This window comes from Chiloscyllium punctatum, chromosome 5, assembly GCF_047496795.1.
Source record: "Chiloscyllium punctatum isolate Juve2018m chromosome 5, sChiPun1.3, whole genome shotgun sequence".
Classification (NCBI taxonomy): Eukaryota; Metazoa; Chordata; class Chondrichthyes; order Orectolobiformes; family Hemiscylliidae; genus Chiloscyllium; species Chiloscyllium punctatum.
Genome location: NC_092743.1, coordinates 46,270,650 through 46,289,562, shown reverse-complemented (window position 1 = coordinate 46,289,562; position 18,913 = coordinate 46,270,650). Strand labels below are relative to the sequence as shown.

The following is an 18,913-nucleotide window of genomic DNA, read 5'->3' as shown; positions in this document are numbered from 1 at the left end:
ATTAGTACACACACATTGAATGCTTTAAGTCACAGGATAATGAATTTGCAACTCAATGATATACATAGTATATCTGCACAGTACTACTGTATTTACGAGGCATGTCATTGCTATTCTGTACACAGCCCTTTCAGAAATCCAGCCAGGATAATTCCCTGCAGAAAACTATTGAGTGCCACAAAGAAAGGATCACCACTTCATACTGCTGTGTTAGTCAGTTAATTAGTGGGAACTCCACAAGAATACACTTTAACTGCAACACTGATAATGATAATGAAACACAGCACTCAAACTTATCTGGCTTGCTAACCTTTAAACCTTTTCATTTTTCTGCCAATAAATCATTCAATATATGAAATTCAGAAGCAATAAATGCTTACACATACAATAATTATGAACAGCAAGACAGCTCATGGGGAGGAAAGCAAATTAAATTGAATCTATGGAACCTCAATTCAGCATAACATTTGTTGGAATGATATTTCTATAAATCTAAGATTTTTGATTTACATATATTGCTGCGTTAATTTTTTGATGCATTACTCGATCTGCACAAAGAACTTGTGAAACGGAAGCTGATTTCTGTTTGAACACGGAAAAGGAGCAAAGATTTTCTCATGAGTGGTGAAAGGACAAAGCTAAGCTTCCCTTTCAATTTGTTGCTGGTAGTCTGGTATCCAGCCATTTCATAGTACATATATTTTTCAGAGAAATAGTGAAATACAAAGACAATTTCAGTACATTCATAATCATTTAATGTTGCAGTTGTCATTTCAGTTTGCTGATCATAGATCTGATATTGGAAGATGCTCTGCACAGGTTAGCAATGAAAATAAAATAGTTGGTGACCCACAAATAGTAATATTTTCTGTTGGCAGCATGTGAGAAAAAAAAAGCCCTCCTATGATGGTTTGCCATGTTGCCATATGCACTAATGCCATCAGTAACATTTCAGCAGCATAATCGGTACAGGAACAATAATGGGTGGTAGCGATGCAACACAATTCCAACATTAAAAAATGTAAAGATATGTAGACAAAGTAGTGTATTGCAGTTGGCTAACTGTAGTTTAATCAAGTCACACAACATGCAGTTCCCAAAGTGATATTGCCTTTATTTCAGAGTTCTTTGAATGAATAACACAATAACAATTTGATTATCACAGCTCTGTTACCAGAACAAAATATTCCAGTTTACCTTAGAAATGAGAGAGCAAGCCATTAAATAGAAATTAGGATGTGGAATCTAATCTTTATCCAAAATATTAAGGAAGGTGTACTGATGTTTAGGTGGGCAATGCCTACGACCACTAAAATGCAGCCTCCAATGGTGAGGCAAAGATACGGCTGTGAACAACAAACCAAAGGCAGAATGGGAATTTTATGGACCGGGAATTGTAAGGCTGAATTAATGGCAGCGAGTGAAGAAGAAGAAAAAGAAGAAAAGAGACAGACTTGTAGAAATTTAAACACATGGATATGATTTTTACATTTGAGGTACTGGCATTCCAAGATCCAATCCAGCAAGGATGAGTGAGTTGGAGCAGATGAATGATATGACATGGGTCCAATGTTTGGGTTAGTAAAAGCTTGCATTTGGTTGAATGGTTGGGAGGCAGGCCAGAACAACACAATAATAAACTACCCTGCAGGTTCCATGTTCAGATCCCAAAGCTAGTTTAAAAATGTAAAATTACCACACTGAAGTTTAAAATGAAATACAGGTTTTTTAAAAAAATGTTATTCCTTTTTCACATCTAAGTTCTGTATTCATTCAGAAATTAGAAACATTCCTGTGTTTATCTGTGGAGTGCAACAACAACTGAAAATAATGCAATCACTTGGTAGTACTGAATTTGAATATTGTTGAAAAGACATATTGCTGAAAATGTTTGTCTAGAGACAAAAAAAAACTGCAGATGCTGGAATCTGAAATACACAGGCAGGAGGCTGGAAGAACACAGCAAGCCAGGCATCATCAGGAGGTGGAGAAGTCAACATTTCGGGTGTAACCCTTCTTCAGGACTGGGGGTGAATGTGGGGGGAGCTGCAGATAAAGGAGTTGGCAGGGGCAGGGTGGTGAAGTGGGGGAGGTGAAGACAGGTAAAGGGTACAACCTGGTTGGTCAGAGGAAGGAATGAATCCGATTGGTGGCAAGTAGTGGAAGGGGTGGGGAGGGGAAGGGGGGTAATTTGAAATTGGAGAACTCAATGTTGAGTCATCCAGGCTGTAGGCTGCCCAGGTGGAAAATGAGGTGTTGTTCCTCTGCACTGGAGGAGGTCAAGGATGGTCATGTCAGAAAGGGGAGTGGTTGGGGAAATTGAAATGGGTGGTGACTGAGGGGTCCGGTCAGTCCCTGCAGCATCTGTAGGTTTGTAAAAAACTGTCTCCCGCAACAGTCTCCAGATGAATGTTTTCTACAAACCTACAGACTCCCATAACTATCTGGACAACACCTCATCCCACCCAGCATCCTGCAAGAACTCCATCCCATTCTCCCAATTTCTCTGCCTCATCTGCTCGGACAAGGAGACCTTCCACTCACGAGTATTCCAGATGTCCACCTATTTTGAACAATGTGCTTTACCTCCTCCTGTCTTCCAGACAGCCTTTCACTACACACCTCCATTCCCCGTTCCACTGCTATAACCCCCCCTCCCCCAACAAATACACAATAAAGACAGAGTCCCCTGGTCCTCACCTGTCACCCCACCAGTCTCCGTATCCAACGCATCATCCTTAAACACTTTTGCCAACTCCAAATAAACCCCACCGCCAAGAACATCTTCCCCTCCCTACCCCTCTCTGCCTTCCACAAGGACCATTCCCTTCAACAGTCCTTGGTTTGCGCCACTCTCCCCACCGAACTAGCACAGACACAATGGGCTGAATGGCTTCTTTCTGCATTGAAAAGGTTCTGTGCTTCTAAGTCATGGTCTGGATCAGATTATGTTGCTCATGAAGAGTCAAAAGGTGTGGTGCTGGAAAAGCACAGCCAGCAAGTCAAGAAGCATCCGAGGAGCGGGAGAGTTGACGTTTCACAATATTCCTGATGAAGAGGTCACTTTCTCCCTGTGTTGCTCATTAACAATTGTTCAATTAACTGGTAAATTAGACTTAGATTTGTCACATGCATATAAAAGTATGCATAGTGGAAAGTATCTTTTTACATGTTACATGCAAAGTGTCACCACACTCTGATATCATCTTGAAGCACTAAATATAATGCAAGATTTTACTGCAACAAAGTTCATCTTTCTGTCTTCTTCTTGATGCTCCACATCAGCTGGGGTATCTGAAATGGGCTCCTGAATCTGTAACATGCTCTGGGGTCTCAGTTATAGACCTCTGCCACTGCCACAATCACAACTGTCGTGTCCAAGCTGGAGCCAAGCTGGGCTTGGGAATGTGCCGGTTCCATACATCCTGTTCCTCATCCAACAGTTCTCTAAGATGCTGCCGCCCATTAACAGGGTCCTCCGCCATCCCTTTTGTCAACTCTTCCATTCATTCAAGTGCCCAAGCCTAGCTGCAGACCTGGAGCCTTTGCTCAGCCTGCAATGCCAGGCCAGGAGAGTCAGCCTGGGGTCTTGCTCCTCACTCGCTGGGAGACCCTGGGCTGTGTGTGGAGATGTGTCTAATGCATCCTGGCATTTCTGCCCACTGCCGCCAGAGATTTTCTCCTTCACTTGCCATTCTCTACAGAAAATAAAGAGCAAAAGCAAAAGGAAAAGAGAAAGAAAGTAGACAGGAGCAGATGAGCCCTGGGCTGAGCCCTACTACTCTGCCACCATCCTGGAGTTAATTTGATATGAATTTATAAAACTAGAAATTGCTAGAGAAACTCACCAAGCATGGCAGCATCTGTGGAGAGAAAAAGAGTTAATGTTTCAAATCCAGTGACCCTTCTTCAGATCTATATTAAAAATGTTGACTTCTTTTTGCTCCAAAGGTGCTGTCAGACCTGCTGAGTTTCTCTAGCAATTTTTTTGTTTCAGATTTCCAATATATGCAGCTCTTTATTTGATTCTAGATAAAATTACTTGCCTGCTAACAAAGATCTCAAGTGTTGCAATGCTTTACCTTTTTGATATGCAGTATGTTCCAGTATAAAAACCAGAGAATGTCTGTGGGTAATAATTAAGTCAAGTCTGTACCTCACCATGGGGTAGGTATGCTGCCACCATCCTCTTCACATCAAGGAGTCTGCAGGACCTACTAAGTACAGTGTGATGGAGTAAAGCTGTCTCTTGGTCTAACTCGAATGGGCTCTTGTTTAAAACAAGTAGTTTATTACATGTTTGCAACTATTTACAAGTTACACTGATATGGTAAGCATTCCCGCCTCAGGCGACTGTCTGTGTGGAGTTTGCACGTTCTCCCCGTGTCTGCGTGGGTTTCCTCTGGGTGCTCCGGTTTCCTCCCACACTCCAAAGATGTGCAGGTCAGGTGAATTGGCCATGCTAAATTGCCCGTAGTGTTAGGTAAGGGGTAGATGTAGATGTAGATGTAGATGTAGGGGTATGGGTGGGTTACGCTTCGGCGGGGCGGTGTGGACTTGTTGGGCCGAAGGGCCTGTTTCTACACTGTAAGTAATCTAATTACAACAGAGGCCACGACCTCATTAAAATGCTACCAGGCAAATTGTCGGCATGACATAAGTGGCCTGCAGTATCCCTTTAAGCAGAATGTCAGGCTGCTTAATGACTGGTATAATTAGCCAGTGCATAAGCTCTGCCCAATTGAACTTAAATTTCACTTTCGGGGTACTACAATTGACAAATTAGATTTGTTTGTATTTTTTTTAAAAGAAACCTAATGCTTATTTCAAATGGGTGTTTTGGATTATTCCAGCAACTTTTTGCCCCTCCATCATCACATCATGCTTCAATATCCTTTGCTCCTTCCCAATACTTTGCCACCTCCGCTCCTATGGTTTACTTTACTTTCACAATCACAGTACTTTATGAGGCCAAGTTTGGCAGTGTAAATTTGGTAATTGCAAGCAATGCAAACAAAATAAAAGAGACTATTGGAATCCACAGGAACAACAATCACAAGATGACCACATTCAATGTAGGAGGAGAAAGTGAGGACTGCAGATGCTGGAGATCAGAGCTGAAAATGTGTTGCTGGAAAAGCGCAGCAGGTCAGGCAGCATCCAAGGAGCAGGAGAATCGACGTTTCGGGCATAAGCCCTGACGTTTCGGGCTTATGCCCGAAACGTCGATTCTCCTGCTCCTTGGATGCTGCCTGACCTGCTGCGCTTTTCCAGCAACATATTTTCAGCACATTCAATGTAGTTTGGATTCAAATATAAAGCATCAGAATTCAAGCATATACTTTTAGAAAGGATAATAATTACAGCTGTAAAAGGAAATTATAGATAGGCTTAAGTAAATTAATTTGTGGGAATTATTCAACTATTAAGAAAAGGCTGAACATCTTTAAAAGCATATCACTAAAACAATAAAGATATATGCAACAGTTAAACAAGTGTGTACTGAACTTTATTAATCAGAAGCCACTTTTGGAATACTGCATACAATTATAGTCTCCCTGCTATAGGAAGGATGTTGTGAAACCTGAAAGAGTTCAGAAAACATCTAAAAGTACTGCCATAGTTGGAAGGATTGTACTTTAGGGAGAGAATGAAGAGGCTGGGGCTGTTCTCCCTGGACCATCAGAGGATTAGGGGTAACCTTATAGAGATCCATAAAATCATGAGGGGCATGGACAGGGTAAATACACAAGCACTTATCCCTGAGGTGGGTGAGTCCAGAACTAAAGAGCCAAGTTTAAGATGAAAGGGAAAGATTTAAAAGTTTTCATGTGGAGGGTGGTGTACATATGGAATGAGCTGCTAGAGGAAGTGGTGGAGGCTGGTACAATTACAACATTTAAAAGGTATCTGGATGGGTGTATGAATAGGAAGGGTTTAAGAGAGACAAGGAAGGGTCTAGAAAGATACGGGCCAAACGCTGGTAGATGGGATTAGATTTATTTAGGATATCACGTCAGGATGGACAAGTTAACAGAAAGGTCTGTTTTCAAGCTGTTCAGCTCTAGGTCTCTAAATGAAACAAAGGAGGAAGCTAGTTTGCAAATCATCCAAGGAGAAAAGGAGCAATGTTTGTTTGCACAGAGTCCGTGAACTTAGACAAGATTGTTTTAGAAACATTCGTTGTAAACTGGGGCAGAAATTTAAATTCTGGCAACAGATACTTTTATGTTAAATATCTTGGTTACCTTTGATAAGAGTCATAATCATCATAATATGTCCATAAAGAAAGCAGTCTGTGTAATAACAATTCAAGTGAAAGATTCAATATGATGAATAGCCCAACCAGAGTCAAACCAAACTTTTCACCAAGTGCAGCCTTTTCAGCTAAATAATGAACAAATCAGTGGTACAGTTGATGGTAAACTTCATCGACAAAACCTAAATATTGTTGTGAGACTATGCTGGCAATACAACTAGATAGGCCAAAATGATAGTGCGTTGAACAATTCAATACCAACCAGACTGCATCTGCTGATTTAAAAACTCAATTTGCAAGAATCTGGCACGATAAAGGCACAATGTGCAGATATAGCACTTCTTATCAAGTTGAGTTTTGGATAGCCCATGAAACACTGATCACTGTAGGAACCATCAGATACAATGATGGGCAAAGCAAAGTATAAACTGGTGATTCATAAAATTTGAGCAGAGAGGTCTATGACAAATTTTATTAACATTCAAAAATACAATTTCCCACATCCAGATTTCCAATTGGACATTTGTGGATAATACTGAGCAATGCTTTAGTAACATATTCACCCTTGCTGATGTCCAAGAAATCTTGATGATATGCTGTGTTAAGCTATGAAGTACAGCAAGTTCTTTGCACCTTATCAATCTCTGAACTTACCAATTTATATATTGCAATTCACAAAATCCATCTGTAAACATTCTTTTTCTCTGTACAGGACAATTCTGGGAAAAATGTTTTGAGTTAAATACTATTGATATGGTTGCAGACATTCAGGCATCAGGGGCTAAAATATTTAAAAGAACCAAAATACTGTGTATTATACCTGTACAAAGGAGAACATGCAAGTTACTCATCTGGACAGACTAGGATGCATGAAAATAAATGAAATATTTATTAATGAATTAAATATTACTTAAAAATTAGAAGAAAAATAATAAAGATCTCTGCTGTAGTTTTAATCAAGCTGTAATCTTGGAAACAATGTGGATACTATCAACCTCTTAACTGTAATTACCTGAATAACTATACTGTTAATCAATAACAAAATAGGCAACTTCAATTCCCACAGAGCAAGGCATTCAATCCTTGGCAAGAGTAAAGTGAAAAAAAATTCTGAAGCAATCCATTATTTTTGTATTTTAAAAGATATGGCTATTTGCATCTGAATTTTGAATTATCACAAATCTAGCATCGGTGGTTCTGCCACATTTCCCAGATAACAGATTTGGAAAAATATAACTAGACTACAACACTGTGTCTTTTTGAGAACTGGGATTACACTGCAATGCTTATAGTGATCATGAAAGTAATGGTTGATTGAAACCTTATTTCAATTGGGTGACTAGCCATCATTATGTTCCTCCCATCCCATGATTTAGTTAGTTCCTGTCTCCTACTTCAGCACCAAACTAATTGGACCACTCAGGACAACATTCATCATCATATGGTTCAGAGATTTGCACCATAGTATTCCAAAATTGGATATGCTCATTGCAGCGCTAACAATACATAATTAGCATAAAATGCTTTTAAAATAAATATTTTACGAGCCATAATGAACATGTTTATTGGGTAGCAGGGAGGGAAGGGGCTTTAGTAAGAAATATAAACACTGTAATAATGCACACAGGAAGTCATGCACTGGCAGAGCCAAATTAAATTGAGGGGAACAAAGCTGCTGAACCAAAGGCACTGGTGTTACAAATTGAGTGTGGGGGTTGGGAAGGAGGAGAGTGGGAGAGAGAATGAGACTGTGACAACAGGAGTATAATCAAAGTTTCAGACAGACAGAAATACAAATTTAAACTATCTGCCAAAAAAAATCCACCTAAAGTTCTACATGGTATATTACTCTAAAAAAACGGCAAAGTTTTATTAAAATTTTGTCTTACTCAGATGGCTCATTGACCTCTAATGAATAGTGCATAGCAAAATCCAGTATGATACTTCCTAGTATTGATTCCTGCCTTTGATGAACGAGTTAGTCTCAGTCATTTGCTTACAGATTTAATCCAGTCCTCAGTCCCAAGTGTATGCTTTTCTGACCTCAAAGTTACTGATCTTTCAGGTTCTTTCTCCTCCAATCAATAACTTAACAATATACATATCATTACCTCACAATCACAAGAGTCGGTTAGCTCAGGTGGCTGGACAGTTGGTTTACAATACAGAATGACTCCAACAGCGCTAGTTCAATTCCCATATGGGCTGAGGTCACCATGAAGGTTCTGCCTTCTTGATCTCAGCCCTTGCCTGAGGTTTGGTGACCCTCAGGTTAAATTCACCACCAGTCACGTCTCTCTGATTAGAAAGTGGGATCGCCAGGAATCAGTTAGCTGGATGGCTGGTGTGATTGCAGAGTGGTGCCAAGACAGCGGGCTCAATTCCCATACTGGCTGAGGCTACCATGAAGGTCCTGCTTTCTCAATCTCAGCGTCTTCGTCTGAGGGCTCATGTTAAACTCACCAGTTATTTCTATTGAATGAGAGCACGGAACAGTAGTGACCCTTATTGTTTCCTACAAAAATAGGGAAAAAAGCAGAGAAATACTTGTAAGCTGGACAATGGCTAGATGCTTTGCCGGATTATCCCTCCCTGAAACAGCTTAGGTATTTTTTCAATCTTAAAGAGGGGTTTCACAAAGGCAAGTAATCGTTGCTGTCATGTGCTCTCTTCATTCTGGATTAGTGGTGCTGGAAAAGCACAGCAGTTCAGGCAGCATTAGAGGAGCAGTAAAATCGACGTTTTGGGCAAAAGCCCTTCATCAGGAATAGAGGCAGAGTGCCTGAAGGGTGGAAAGATAAATGAGAGAAGGTTCGGGTTGTGGGTGGGGAGAAAGTAGCATAGAGTACAACAGGTGAGTGGGAGTGGGGATAATGGTGATAGGTCAGGGAGGAGGGTGGGGGAAGGTAGCAAAGACTACAATGGGTGGATGGGGGTGGGATGAAGGGGATAGGTCAGAGAGGAGGGTGGAAAAGAAGATAGGCAGGTAGGACAAGTCATGGGGACAGTGCTGATCTGGAAGTTTGGAACTGGGGTGAGGTGGGGGAAGAGGAAATGAGGAAACTGTTGAAGTGCACATTGATGCCCTGGGGTTGAAGTGTTCCAAGGCGGAAGATGAAGCGTTCTTCCTCCAGGCATCGGATGGTGAGGGAGTGGCGGTGAAGGAGGCCCAGGACCTCCATGTCCTTGGCAGAGTGGGAGGGGGAGTTGAAATGTTGGGCCACAGGACGGTGTGGTTGATTGGTGCGGGTGCCCCAGAGATGTTCCCTAAAGCGCTCTGCTAGGATGCGTCCAGTCTCGGGACGGATCGGGAGCAACGGATACAATAAATGACATTGGTGGATGTGCAGGTAAAACTTTTATGGATGTGGAAGGGTCCTTTAGGGCCTTGGATGGAGGTGAGGGAGGAAGTGTGGGTGCAGGTTTTGCAACTCCTGCGGTAGCAAGGGAAGGTGCCAGGACGGGAGGATGGGTTGTAGGGGGGCGTGGACCTGACCAGATAGTCACGGAGGGAACGGTCTTTGCAGAAGGCGGAAAGGGGTGGGGAGGGAAATATATCCCTGGTGGTGAGGTCCATTTGGAGGTGACGGAAATGTCGGCAGATTATTTGGTTTATGCAAAGGTTGGTAGGGTGGAAGGTGAGCACCGGGGGGTTCTGTCCTTGTTATGGTTGGAGGGGTGAGTCTGAGGGCGGAGGTGTGGGATGTGGACGAGATGCGTTGGAGGGCATCTTTATCCATGTGGGAAGGGAAATTGTTTACCGTTGCTCCCGATGCAGTCTCCTCTACATTGGGGAGACTGTACGCCTGCTAGCAGAGCGCTTTAGGGAATATCTCTGGGACACCTGCACCAATCAGCCACACCGCCCTGTGGCCCAACATTTCAACTCCCCCTCCCACTCTGCTGAAGATATGGAGGTCCTGGGCCTCCTTCACCGCCACTCCCTCACCACTTGACGCCTGGAGGAAGAACGCCTCATCTTCCGCCTCGGAACACTTCAACCCCAGGGCATCAATGTGGACTTCACCAGTTTCCTTATTTTCCCTTCCCCCACCTCACCCCAGTTCCAAACTTCCAGATCAGCACTGTCCCCATGATTTGTCCTACCTGCCTATCTTCTTTTCCACCTATCCACTCCACCCTCCTCTCTGACCTATCACCTTCATCCCACCCCCATCCACCCATTGTACTCTTTGCTACCTTCCACCACCCTCCTCCCTGACCTATCACCTTCATTCCCACCCCCACTCACCTATTGTACTCTATGCTACTTTCTGCCCACCCCCACCTCCTCTCATTTATCTCTCCACCCTTCAGGCACTCTGTCTGTATTCCTGGTGAAGGGCTTTTGCCCGAAACGTCGATTTTACTGCTCCTCGGATGCTGCCTGAACTGCTGTGCTTTTCCAGCACCACTAATCCAGAATCTGGTTTCCAGCATCTGCAGTCATGGTTTTTACCTATATACTCTCTTCACAAATACCACCCAACCTGATGATGACTGCTTCCAACATTTTCTGTTAATTTTGCTTCATATTTCCAATATTTGTGCTTTAATTTCTGTCATCCATTTCTTGCTCCCTATAGCAGAGCTTAGCTGACCATTTTCCAATATGATGCCATTTTAACACTAAAAATGACCCCAGACAACAGCAAAAACATAACAAAAGCAGCACCATAACATTCAGTATATAATTAGATTTGCATATTATAGTTACATATTATGTTGAAATATATATGAAATTGTTGATTTATAAAGTAGTTTTAAAACTATATTAGTTTTGTACACATATAAACTAAGCTTGCAAGATTCACTGACACAAGATTCAGCGAAGCCTCTTCCCCTTTGTCCTCTCTCACATTACACTAAGCCATTTTCCCCAAAACACATTCACCACTCTCTGAAGTAAACCCACCATTTTAACTGGCCAGCAGTTAGCCTTCTCTGGGATCAAGAATATGTCAAGAGAGGTACTGAGAATAACTGAAGGCTTATCCAAGAGTCAAATCTGTGAGGGCAGTAGTGATGGATGGAGTGAGGATTAGGATAGCAACACAAGACCTAGAACAACTTTGCTTAAAGCAAGGCACGCTTAATTGCTGGAGAATGTAGTTATTCCCTCAAGCTGATAAAGGAGAAGGCAAGCCAGTTCCTGGTAGCTGATTCAGACTGTCTCTCTTTTCCAGATCCAAATAGAGAGAAGAAAGCTGGAACAAATAAAAATAAAAGATGTAGGACAAGAAACTATGAGAAAAGTGTGCCTGGGAAAGAAACAAAATGTAGCTTTTCATTTAGGAATAATATGTTGCACATGGTCATTCTTGCTGATATTCACAGGTTAATGATTGGATAGAACAGCTATACATGAACAAATAAATGATAGCACATATCTACCCAATTGTTAGTTTTTCACATAACTAGGACTTTGGTAGTTAGATAGGTTGCCTAGCATGAACAAAAGCGGAAATTGCCAGAAAACTCAGCAGGTCTGGCAGCATTGTGCAGTCAAAGCAGAATCTTCTTTGAACAGTCACTGGACCCAAAATGTTAATTCTGTTTTGCCTCCACAGATGCAGCCACACCTGAGTTTTTCTAGCAATTTCTGCTTTTTTTTTCTGATTTCCAGCACCCACAGCTCTTTGGGCTTTTTTGTCTAGTAGGGTTAGCCTTTAATCAGAAAACTGAGAATGTGGACCTGGAAAAGAGAGACTGTCTGAATCAGCTACCAGGAACTGGCTTGCCCTCTCCTTTATCAGCTTGAGGGAATAACTACATTCTCCAGCAATTAAGCATGCCTTGTTTTAAGCAAAGTTGTTCTAGGTCTTGTGTTGCATGAATGCCTGTTGCATTTGAGATTTTAGAAACCATAGGATGGCTGTCTGGTCCATCTACAATGTGAAGCACCCACCAAGAGTGGAAGTCTCCTCAAGTTATTCAACCTTTGATTCACATGTGTATTTCTTGTTTGATGCTGCTTCAGTGGTTGCTGTCCAGGAGAATAATCTGAAATCTGATCCGAATGCCAGGCTCTTCATGGGAGTTATATTCTGAGCTTTGTCCCCATGGGAAAATGAATGCCCCTTGAAAAAGAGGCAGGCTTATGTTCTTTTGTCCTTTTTGTCTGCCTTTTGCAAGCATTCAATAGAGGTTGAATAAGGTCACAGAGCTTCTGAAGTTTCTACTTTTCTTTGTCCTTTTAAGAAAGTCTCAACATATTTTGCAAGCTACAGATTTTGTAGTTTAACATAAGATATCATCGTTTCCTTTCAGAAATACTAGTTGAAAAAATTTTCTACAATCTCATGTAATTGTCATTTTTTGGGACGATTAGAATGTAAAGAATTACTTCAGTATTATTTAACATTGGATTAAGTCTGTTAAATGAAAGTATAATCAAAGTGTCTCGTTGCATTGGAGGCTGGCCATAGAAGAAGAAGAATTAATTCAAACACATAAGAGGAATGAACTCTGTTAGACAGCATGGCTCAAGCTAAAACCTCTTAATGAAGCATGCATTCAATAACCCCAATTGCATTTATGCCTTACCCACGCTATATGAAACAATATAAAAAGTCAAATAAATTGTTTTGATGTTTTTACAGTGAATGATTGACAAAACTTTTTTAATTTATTCATGAATTAAAGGTGATTCTGGCAAAGCCACATATTTATTACTCATTTCTAAGCCTTCAAGAAGAAACAACTTTCTTAAACCACTGAAGTCCGTGTGGAGATGTTCCCACAACACTGCTAAGGATGGAATTCCAGGATTTTCAACCAGCACAATGAAAACAATTATGATGTATTTCCAAGTTAAAAGTTGTGCCATTCGGGGACTTGCAAGTAGCAGAGTTCCCATCAAGCCTTGCCCTTTTAATCTCAGGTGACAGAAGATTTGGGAGGTGCTGTCCAAAAAGTCTTAGTGAGTTACTGATGGTATCTGCAAAATTGGTCCAACTGATGAATCAGTACTTCTTCTTAAGGAGACACTGAGGATGACAAAAGTGCAGATCATACTCTGGGGCGGGCAGGGGAGGAACTTTGCAGAATGGCTCAACACAACCACTGCCTGAACTGATTGAGTCCTAAAGGACATAGCTATTAAAACAATAGTGCAGCAGTTGGTGAGTGAATCAAGAAGAGGGAAAAACATACTTGACTTCATTCTCATCAATCTATTACAACCACATCGGTTTATGATTTGGAGGTGCCAGTGTTGAACTGGGGTGTACAAAGTTTAAAATCACACAACACCAGGTTATAGTCCTATTGGTTTATTTGGAAGCACTAGCTTTTGGAGCACAGATCCTTCATCAGGTGGTTGTGGACTATAACTAATGAAACAATCTACATCGACATGGCCTGGCATGTCCCCCACTCTACCATTACCAGCAAGCCAAAATATCACTATTGGTTTGATGAAGAGTACAGAAAGGCATGCCAGGAATAGCACCATGCATACTTAAAAATGAGGTATCATCGTTTGAAACTACTACATAGGAAAAATTGTGTGCCAAACAGTTTAAGCAGAAACTGACAGAGCCAAGCGATTTCATAACAAATGGATCAGATCTAAGCTTTCTAGTCCTGTCACATGTAGTTGCGAATGCTAGTGGACAATTAAGCAAATCATAAGAGAAGGCTCTATCCATATCCCTACCCTCAACAATGAGGAACCCAGCAAATCAGTGCAAAAGGCAAGGCTAAAGCATTTGCAACAATCATGAACTGGAGGTGCTGAGTGGAGGATTCATCTCTACCTCCTCCAGACGTTCCCAGCATCACAGATGTCAAATTTCAGCCATTATGATACATTCCACATATATCAATAAATAGCTATAGGCACTGGAAACCCTGGCAATTCTACTATAAACTTGTGCTCCAGAACTAACTGCATCATTAGCCAAGCTGATCCAGAACCACTATAAAAACTGGCATCTCCCTGACAATGTGGAAAATTGCCTCCAAATGTCCCTCATGCAAAAAGCAAGAAAATTCCTAGCCAATTATTACCTCATCAGTCTACTCATGGTCATCAGCAAAGTGAAGGAAGAGGTTATTTACAGTGCTACAAAGCAGCACTTGCTTGGTAAAAATGTGCTTATGGTCATCCAGTTGGGTTCCACCAGAGCCACTCCTGATCTCATTATAGCCTTGAGCCAACATGGACAACAGAGCTAACTCCAAAGGTGAAGTGAAAGTGACTGCCCTTGATGTCAAGGATTCATTGATCCAGTGTCATATTAAGAAGCCTAGTAAAATGAGTCACTGGGAATTGGGGGAAACCTCTCCTTTTTGGAAGTCAGCCATCTCATCTCTAGGACATCACTTTAAGAAGTTCGTCAGACTACAAAGGTACATCTAACTACCTTTAACTGTTTCAACAGTGACCTTTCCTCCATCATAAGGTCAGAAATAGGGATGATTGCAAATGATTGCACAATGTTCAGCAATGATTCTTCAGATTTGAAGTAATCCAAGTCCAACAAGACATAACTAGGTTTGAGCTAACAAGCACGTGGTCCCTGCTCTTCTACTTCATGTTCATGTGTCTGTCTAAATACCCTTTAAATGCATCATATTTGCATCTACCATCTCCCCTGGCAGCACATTCCAGGCACATACCACCCTCTGTGGCAAAACACTTGACTCACACATCTCCTTTAAATTTACTCTATCTCAACTTAAACCTATTCCCCCTAGGATTTGGCATTTCCATGCTGAAAAAAAGATTCCAATCATTCACCCTGTCCATGCCTCTCATAATTTTATATTCTTCTACCAGGTCATCCCTCAGCCTCCAATGCTCTAGTGAAAACAACCAAGTTTGTCCAAACTCTCCTCATAGTTAATATGCTGCAATCCAGGCAAGAACCTGCGAAACCTCTTTTGTACCCTCTCCGGAGCCTCCACATCCTCCTAAAGTGTGGCATCCAGAACTTTACAGAGTACTACACATGTGGCCTAAGTGAAGTTTTATGCAGCTGGAACTTGACTTGCCAATTTTTGCACTGAATGTCCCAAACAATGAAGGCAAGTAATGCTGTATGCTTTCTTTACCACCTTATCCATTTGTGCTGCCATTTTCAGGGATCTATGGACTGGGACCCCAGGCTAAGTATACTAATACTCCAAAGGATCCTGCCATTTATTATATACATTCCTCTTTCACTTAATCTTCATTTCACACTTCTCTTGATTAAACTCCATCTATCATTTCGCAGCCGAACTTTCCATTAGATCCAACTATTGTATCTTTTGACAACCTTCCTCACTATCCACAACTCCATAATTTGTGTATTGTCTGCAAACTTACTAATCAGACCAACTAGATTTTCATACAAATTATTTAGATATATTACAAAAGAGAGTCTCAGCACTGATCCTTGCGGAACATCACTAGTCACAGACCTCCAGTCAGGAAAACATCCCACCACAGCTATCCTCTATCTCTATGACTCAGCCAGTTTATCAACTCACTGTTGATCCCATGTGAGCTAATCTTCTCAACCAGCCTATCATGAGGAGCATTGACAAATGCTTCAGTAAAGTCCACAATGGCAACATCCACTGTCGATCCTCATCAATCATTTTTGTTACTTCTCCCAAAAACTCAATCAAATCAGCCCTTCCCTGTACAAAGCCATGCTAATTATCTCTGATAAGTCGACTCCTTTCCAAATGCAAGTAAATCCTGTCCTTAAGAATCCTCTCCAATAATTTCACTACCACTGATACCAGCCTATAATTTTCTGGATTATGCCTGTTGCCTTTCTTAAAGAGGAACAACATTGGCTATTCTCCAGTCTTCTGGCACTTCACCTGTGGCTAAAATAGATTTCTGTCAAGGACCCAACAATCTCCTCCCTTGCCTCCCTCATTATCCTGGGATAGATCCCAGCAGGCCCTGTGGATTATTTACCTTAAATGTTTTTGAAAACACCCAACATCTCCTTCTCAATATCGACATGTCCTAGACTATCAGCATATCCCTCCCTAAAATTACCATCACCCATGTCCTTCATCTTGTTGAACACTAACGTGACATACTCATGAAATGATCTCACCTGCTTCCTCTGGCTTCATACACATACAAATTTTCTCCTTTGTCCTTCAGTAGACCCATCCTTTTCTAGCTACCCTCTTGCTCCTAATACATGTCCACAATCTCTTGAGATTCTCCTTAATCCTACTTTCTAATGATATTCCATGTCTCCCCTCACTCCCCCACCCCCCACCGCCACCCCTATCCCTTTAAACCTGGTAATTTCTTGTTTAAGCTTTTACTGCTTCCTCTACATTCCTTAAGGGCCTTGATTGATTTCTGTTTTCTAAACTTCACATATGCTTCCTTTTTGACTAAACTTTCAATATCTCTTATCATCCAGAGTTCCTGAGTCTTGGCACCCTTATCTTTTACCCACATAGGAACATTCTGGTCCTGACTTCTGATAAATTGACCTTTAAAAGACTCCCAGCTGTCAGATGTGAATTTATCCTATCCAGCCTCCATCCAATTTCTCCAATTCCTGTCTAATACTGTGGGAATTAACCTTCCCCTAATTTAATATTTTCATCCGAGGACCAGTAACTCATCCATAACTATGTTAAAACATACAAATGATGATCACTGGTCCCAAAATACTACCCCACTAAAATCTCAATCACCTGGCCAGGCTCATTCCCCAATACAAGGACTAGTATGGCCCTTCCCTAGTTGAACTATTTCAAGAAACCCTCCTGGATACACCTAACAAATTCTGCCTCATTTAAGCCTCTGGCACAAAGGGAGTCTGGGTCAATGTTGGGAAAGTTAGAATCACCCATTACATCAACCCTGTTGTTTTTACATCTTTCTATGATTGGCTTACATCTCTGTTCCACTATATTCTGCTGACTTTTTGGAAGCCTGAAGAAGAACTCCATTATTGTGATGGCATCTTTCTCATTCCTGAGTTCTACCCATACGGTCTCGGCGAATGAGCCTTCTAAGACGTCCTCTGTTAGTGCAGTATAACATTCTCCATAATCAGTAATGCAACTCCTCCCACCCCTTTTACATCCTTCTCTATCATGCCTGAAACATCTAAACCCTGTTAGAAATCACACAATACCAGGTTATTGTCAAACAGGTTTATTTGGAAGCACAGGCTTTCAGAGCATCAGGTAGTTATGAAGAAGCAGCACTCTGAAAGCTAGCATTTCCAAATAAACCTGTTGGACTATAACCTGGTTTTGTGTGATTTTTAATGTTGTCCACCCTAGTCCAACACCATCTCCTCCGCATCATCAAAACCCTGGAATATTGAGCTTCCAGTCCTGCTCTCCTCCCAACCAAGTTTCTGTAATAGCTACAACATAATAGTTCCATGATTAACCCAGGTTCTAAGCTCACCTGCCTTCCCTGAAATAATCAGACTTCCAGTACTGCCACATTCATTGATCTGCCTGTTCTTCCTAGTAGACTTCCTTTAATTAACTTCTACATTCTCCTCAATCACTTCAATTGCTAACTTACTGCTCTGGTTCCAACCCCCTACCACACTAGTTTACACTCTCCTGAGTGGCACTAGCACCATCTCCAACAAGACAAAATCTAACCATAGTGCCTTGGCTTTCAATGGTAATATGATTATGGAATCCTCCATTATTAACATCCTGGGATTACCACTGACCAAAACTGTCTATACTAGCCTAATAAATACAATATCTACAAAAGCAGGTCAGGGGTTAGGAATCCTGCAATAAGTAACTCACCTGGATTGTCCAAAGCCTGTCCACCATTCACAAAGAATAGGTCAGGAGTGTGATGGAAAACCCTCCACTTGCCTGGATGAGTGCACTCCAACAACACTCAAGAGCTTGACACTAGAAAGCAGCCTTCATTGACACCACATGCACTAACATTCACTCCTTCCACTACTGATAAGTGCTGGCCAGCCAACAATGAATAAACAACAATCGCACCAGTGAATAAAAAAAGGCAGCAAATACACTTTACAAGATGCACTGCAAAAATTCACAAAAGCTTCTTAGGCAGCACCTTCCAAACCATGTCCTCTCCCATCTGTAAGGGCAAGGGCATCAAATGCAGGAAGCACCAAGACTTCAGGTGCCTCTCCAAGCCACTCACTATCCTGACTTCAAAATATATTGCCACTCCTGCTGAATCAAATTTTTTAATAAGTTAATGATTAATTGTACTTAGATGTACATTCACATGGACTGCAGCTCACCACTACATTCTCCAGGTCAACTGTCGATGGGCAATAAAGGCTGATATAGCCAGTGAAGCTCACATCTTCTGAAAGAATAAAAGTAAATGGTCATCCAGAAGATGCTGACAGTGGGAATTTCAGTGCTAGCAACTGTTAGCATCAGTGTTCATTACCCTGTGATAAGCAGAGTTAGAATCTCTCTTGATGGAGATGCTCATCTCTTGGCACGTTAATAAACATTATTTGGCATTTTCCTGAACAAGCTAAGTGTTTTCTAGATTTTGCTGAACATAGACATAAATAATTTCATTATCTGAGAAGTTGTGAATGCAAATGAATGCCTTGCCAGTGATTATTCTCACTGATCTTGTGATGAGGTTTGGGGGGGTTGGGAGATGGAGGGAGAGAGACACAGAGAGAGAAAAAGATGGGGAGT

The 18,913-nt window shown here is 41.5% G+C and overlaps 1 protein-coding gene across 2 annotated transcripts in view; it reads right to left on the bottom strand.

Annotated features, from left to right (window-relative positions):
- rad54b (RAD54 homolog B) overlaps positions 1-18,913 on the bottom strand; it is a 209,963-nt gene that overhangs the window by 132,080 nt on the left and 58,970 nt on the right. The gene's annotated exons all lie outside the window — the stretch shown is intronic.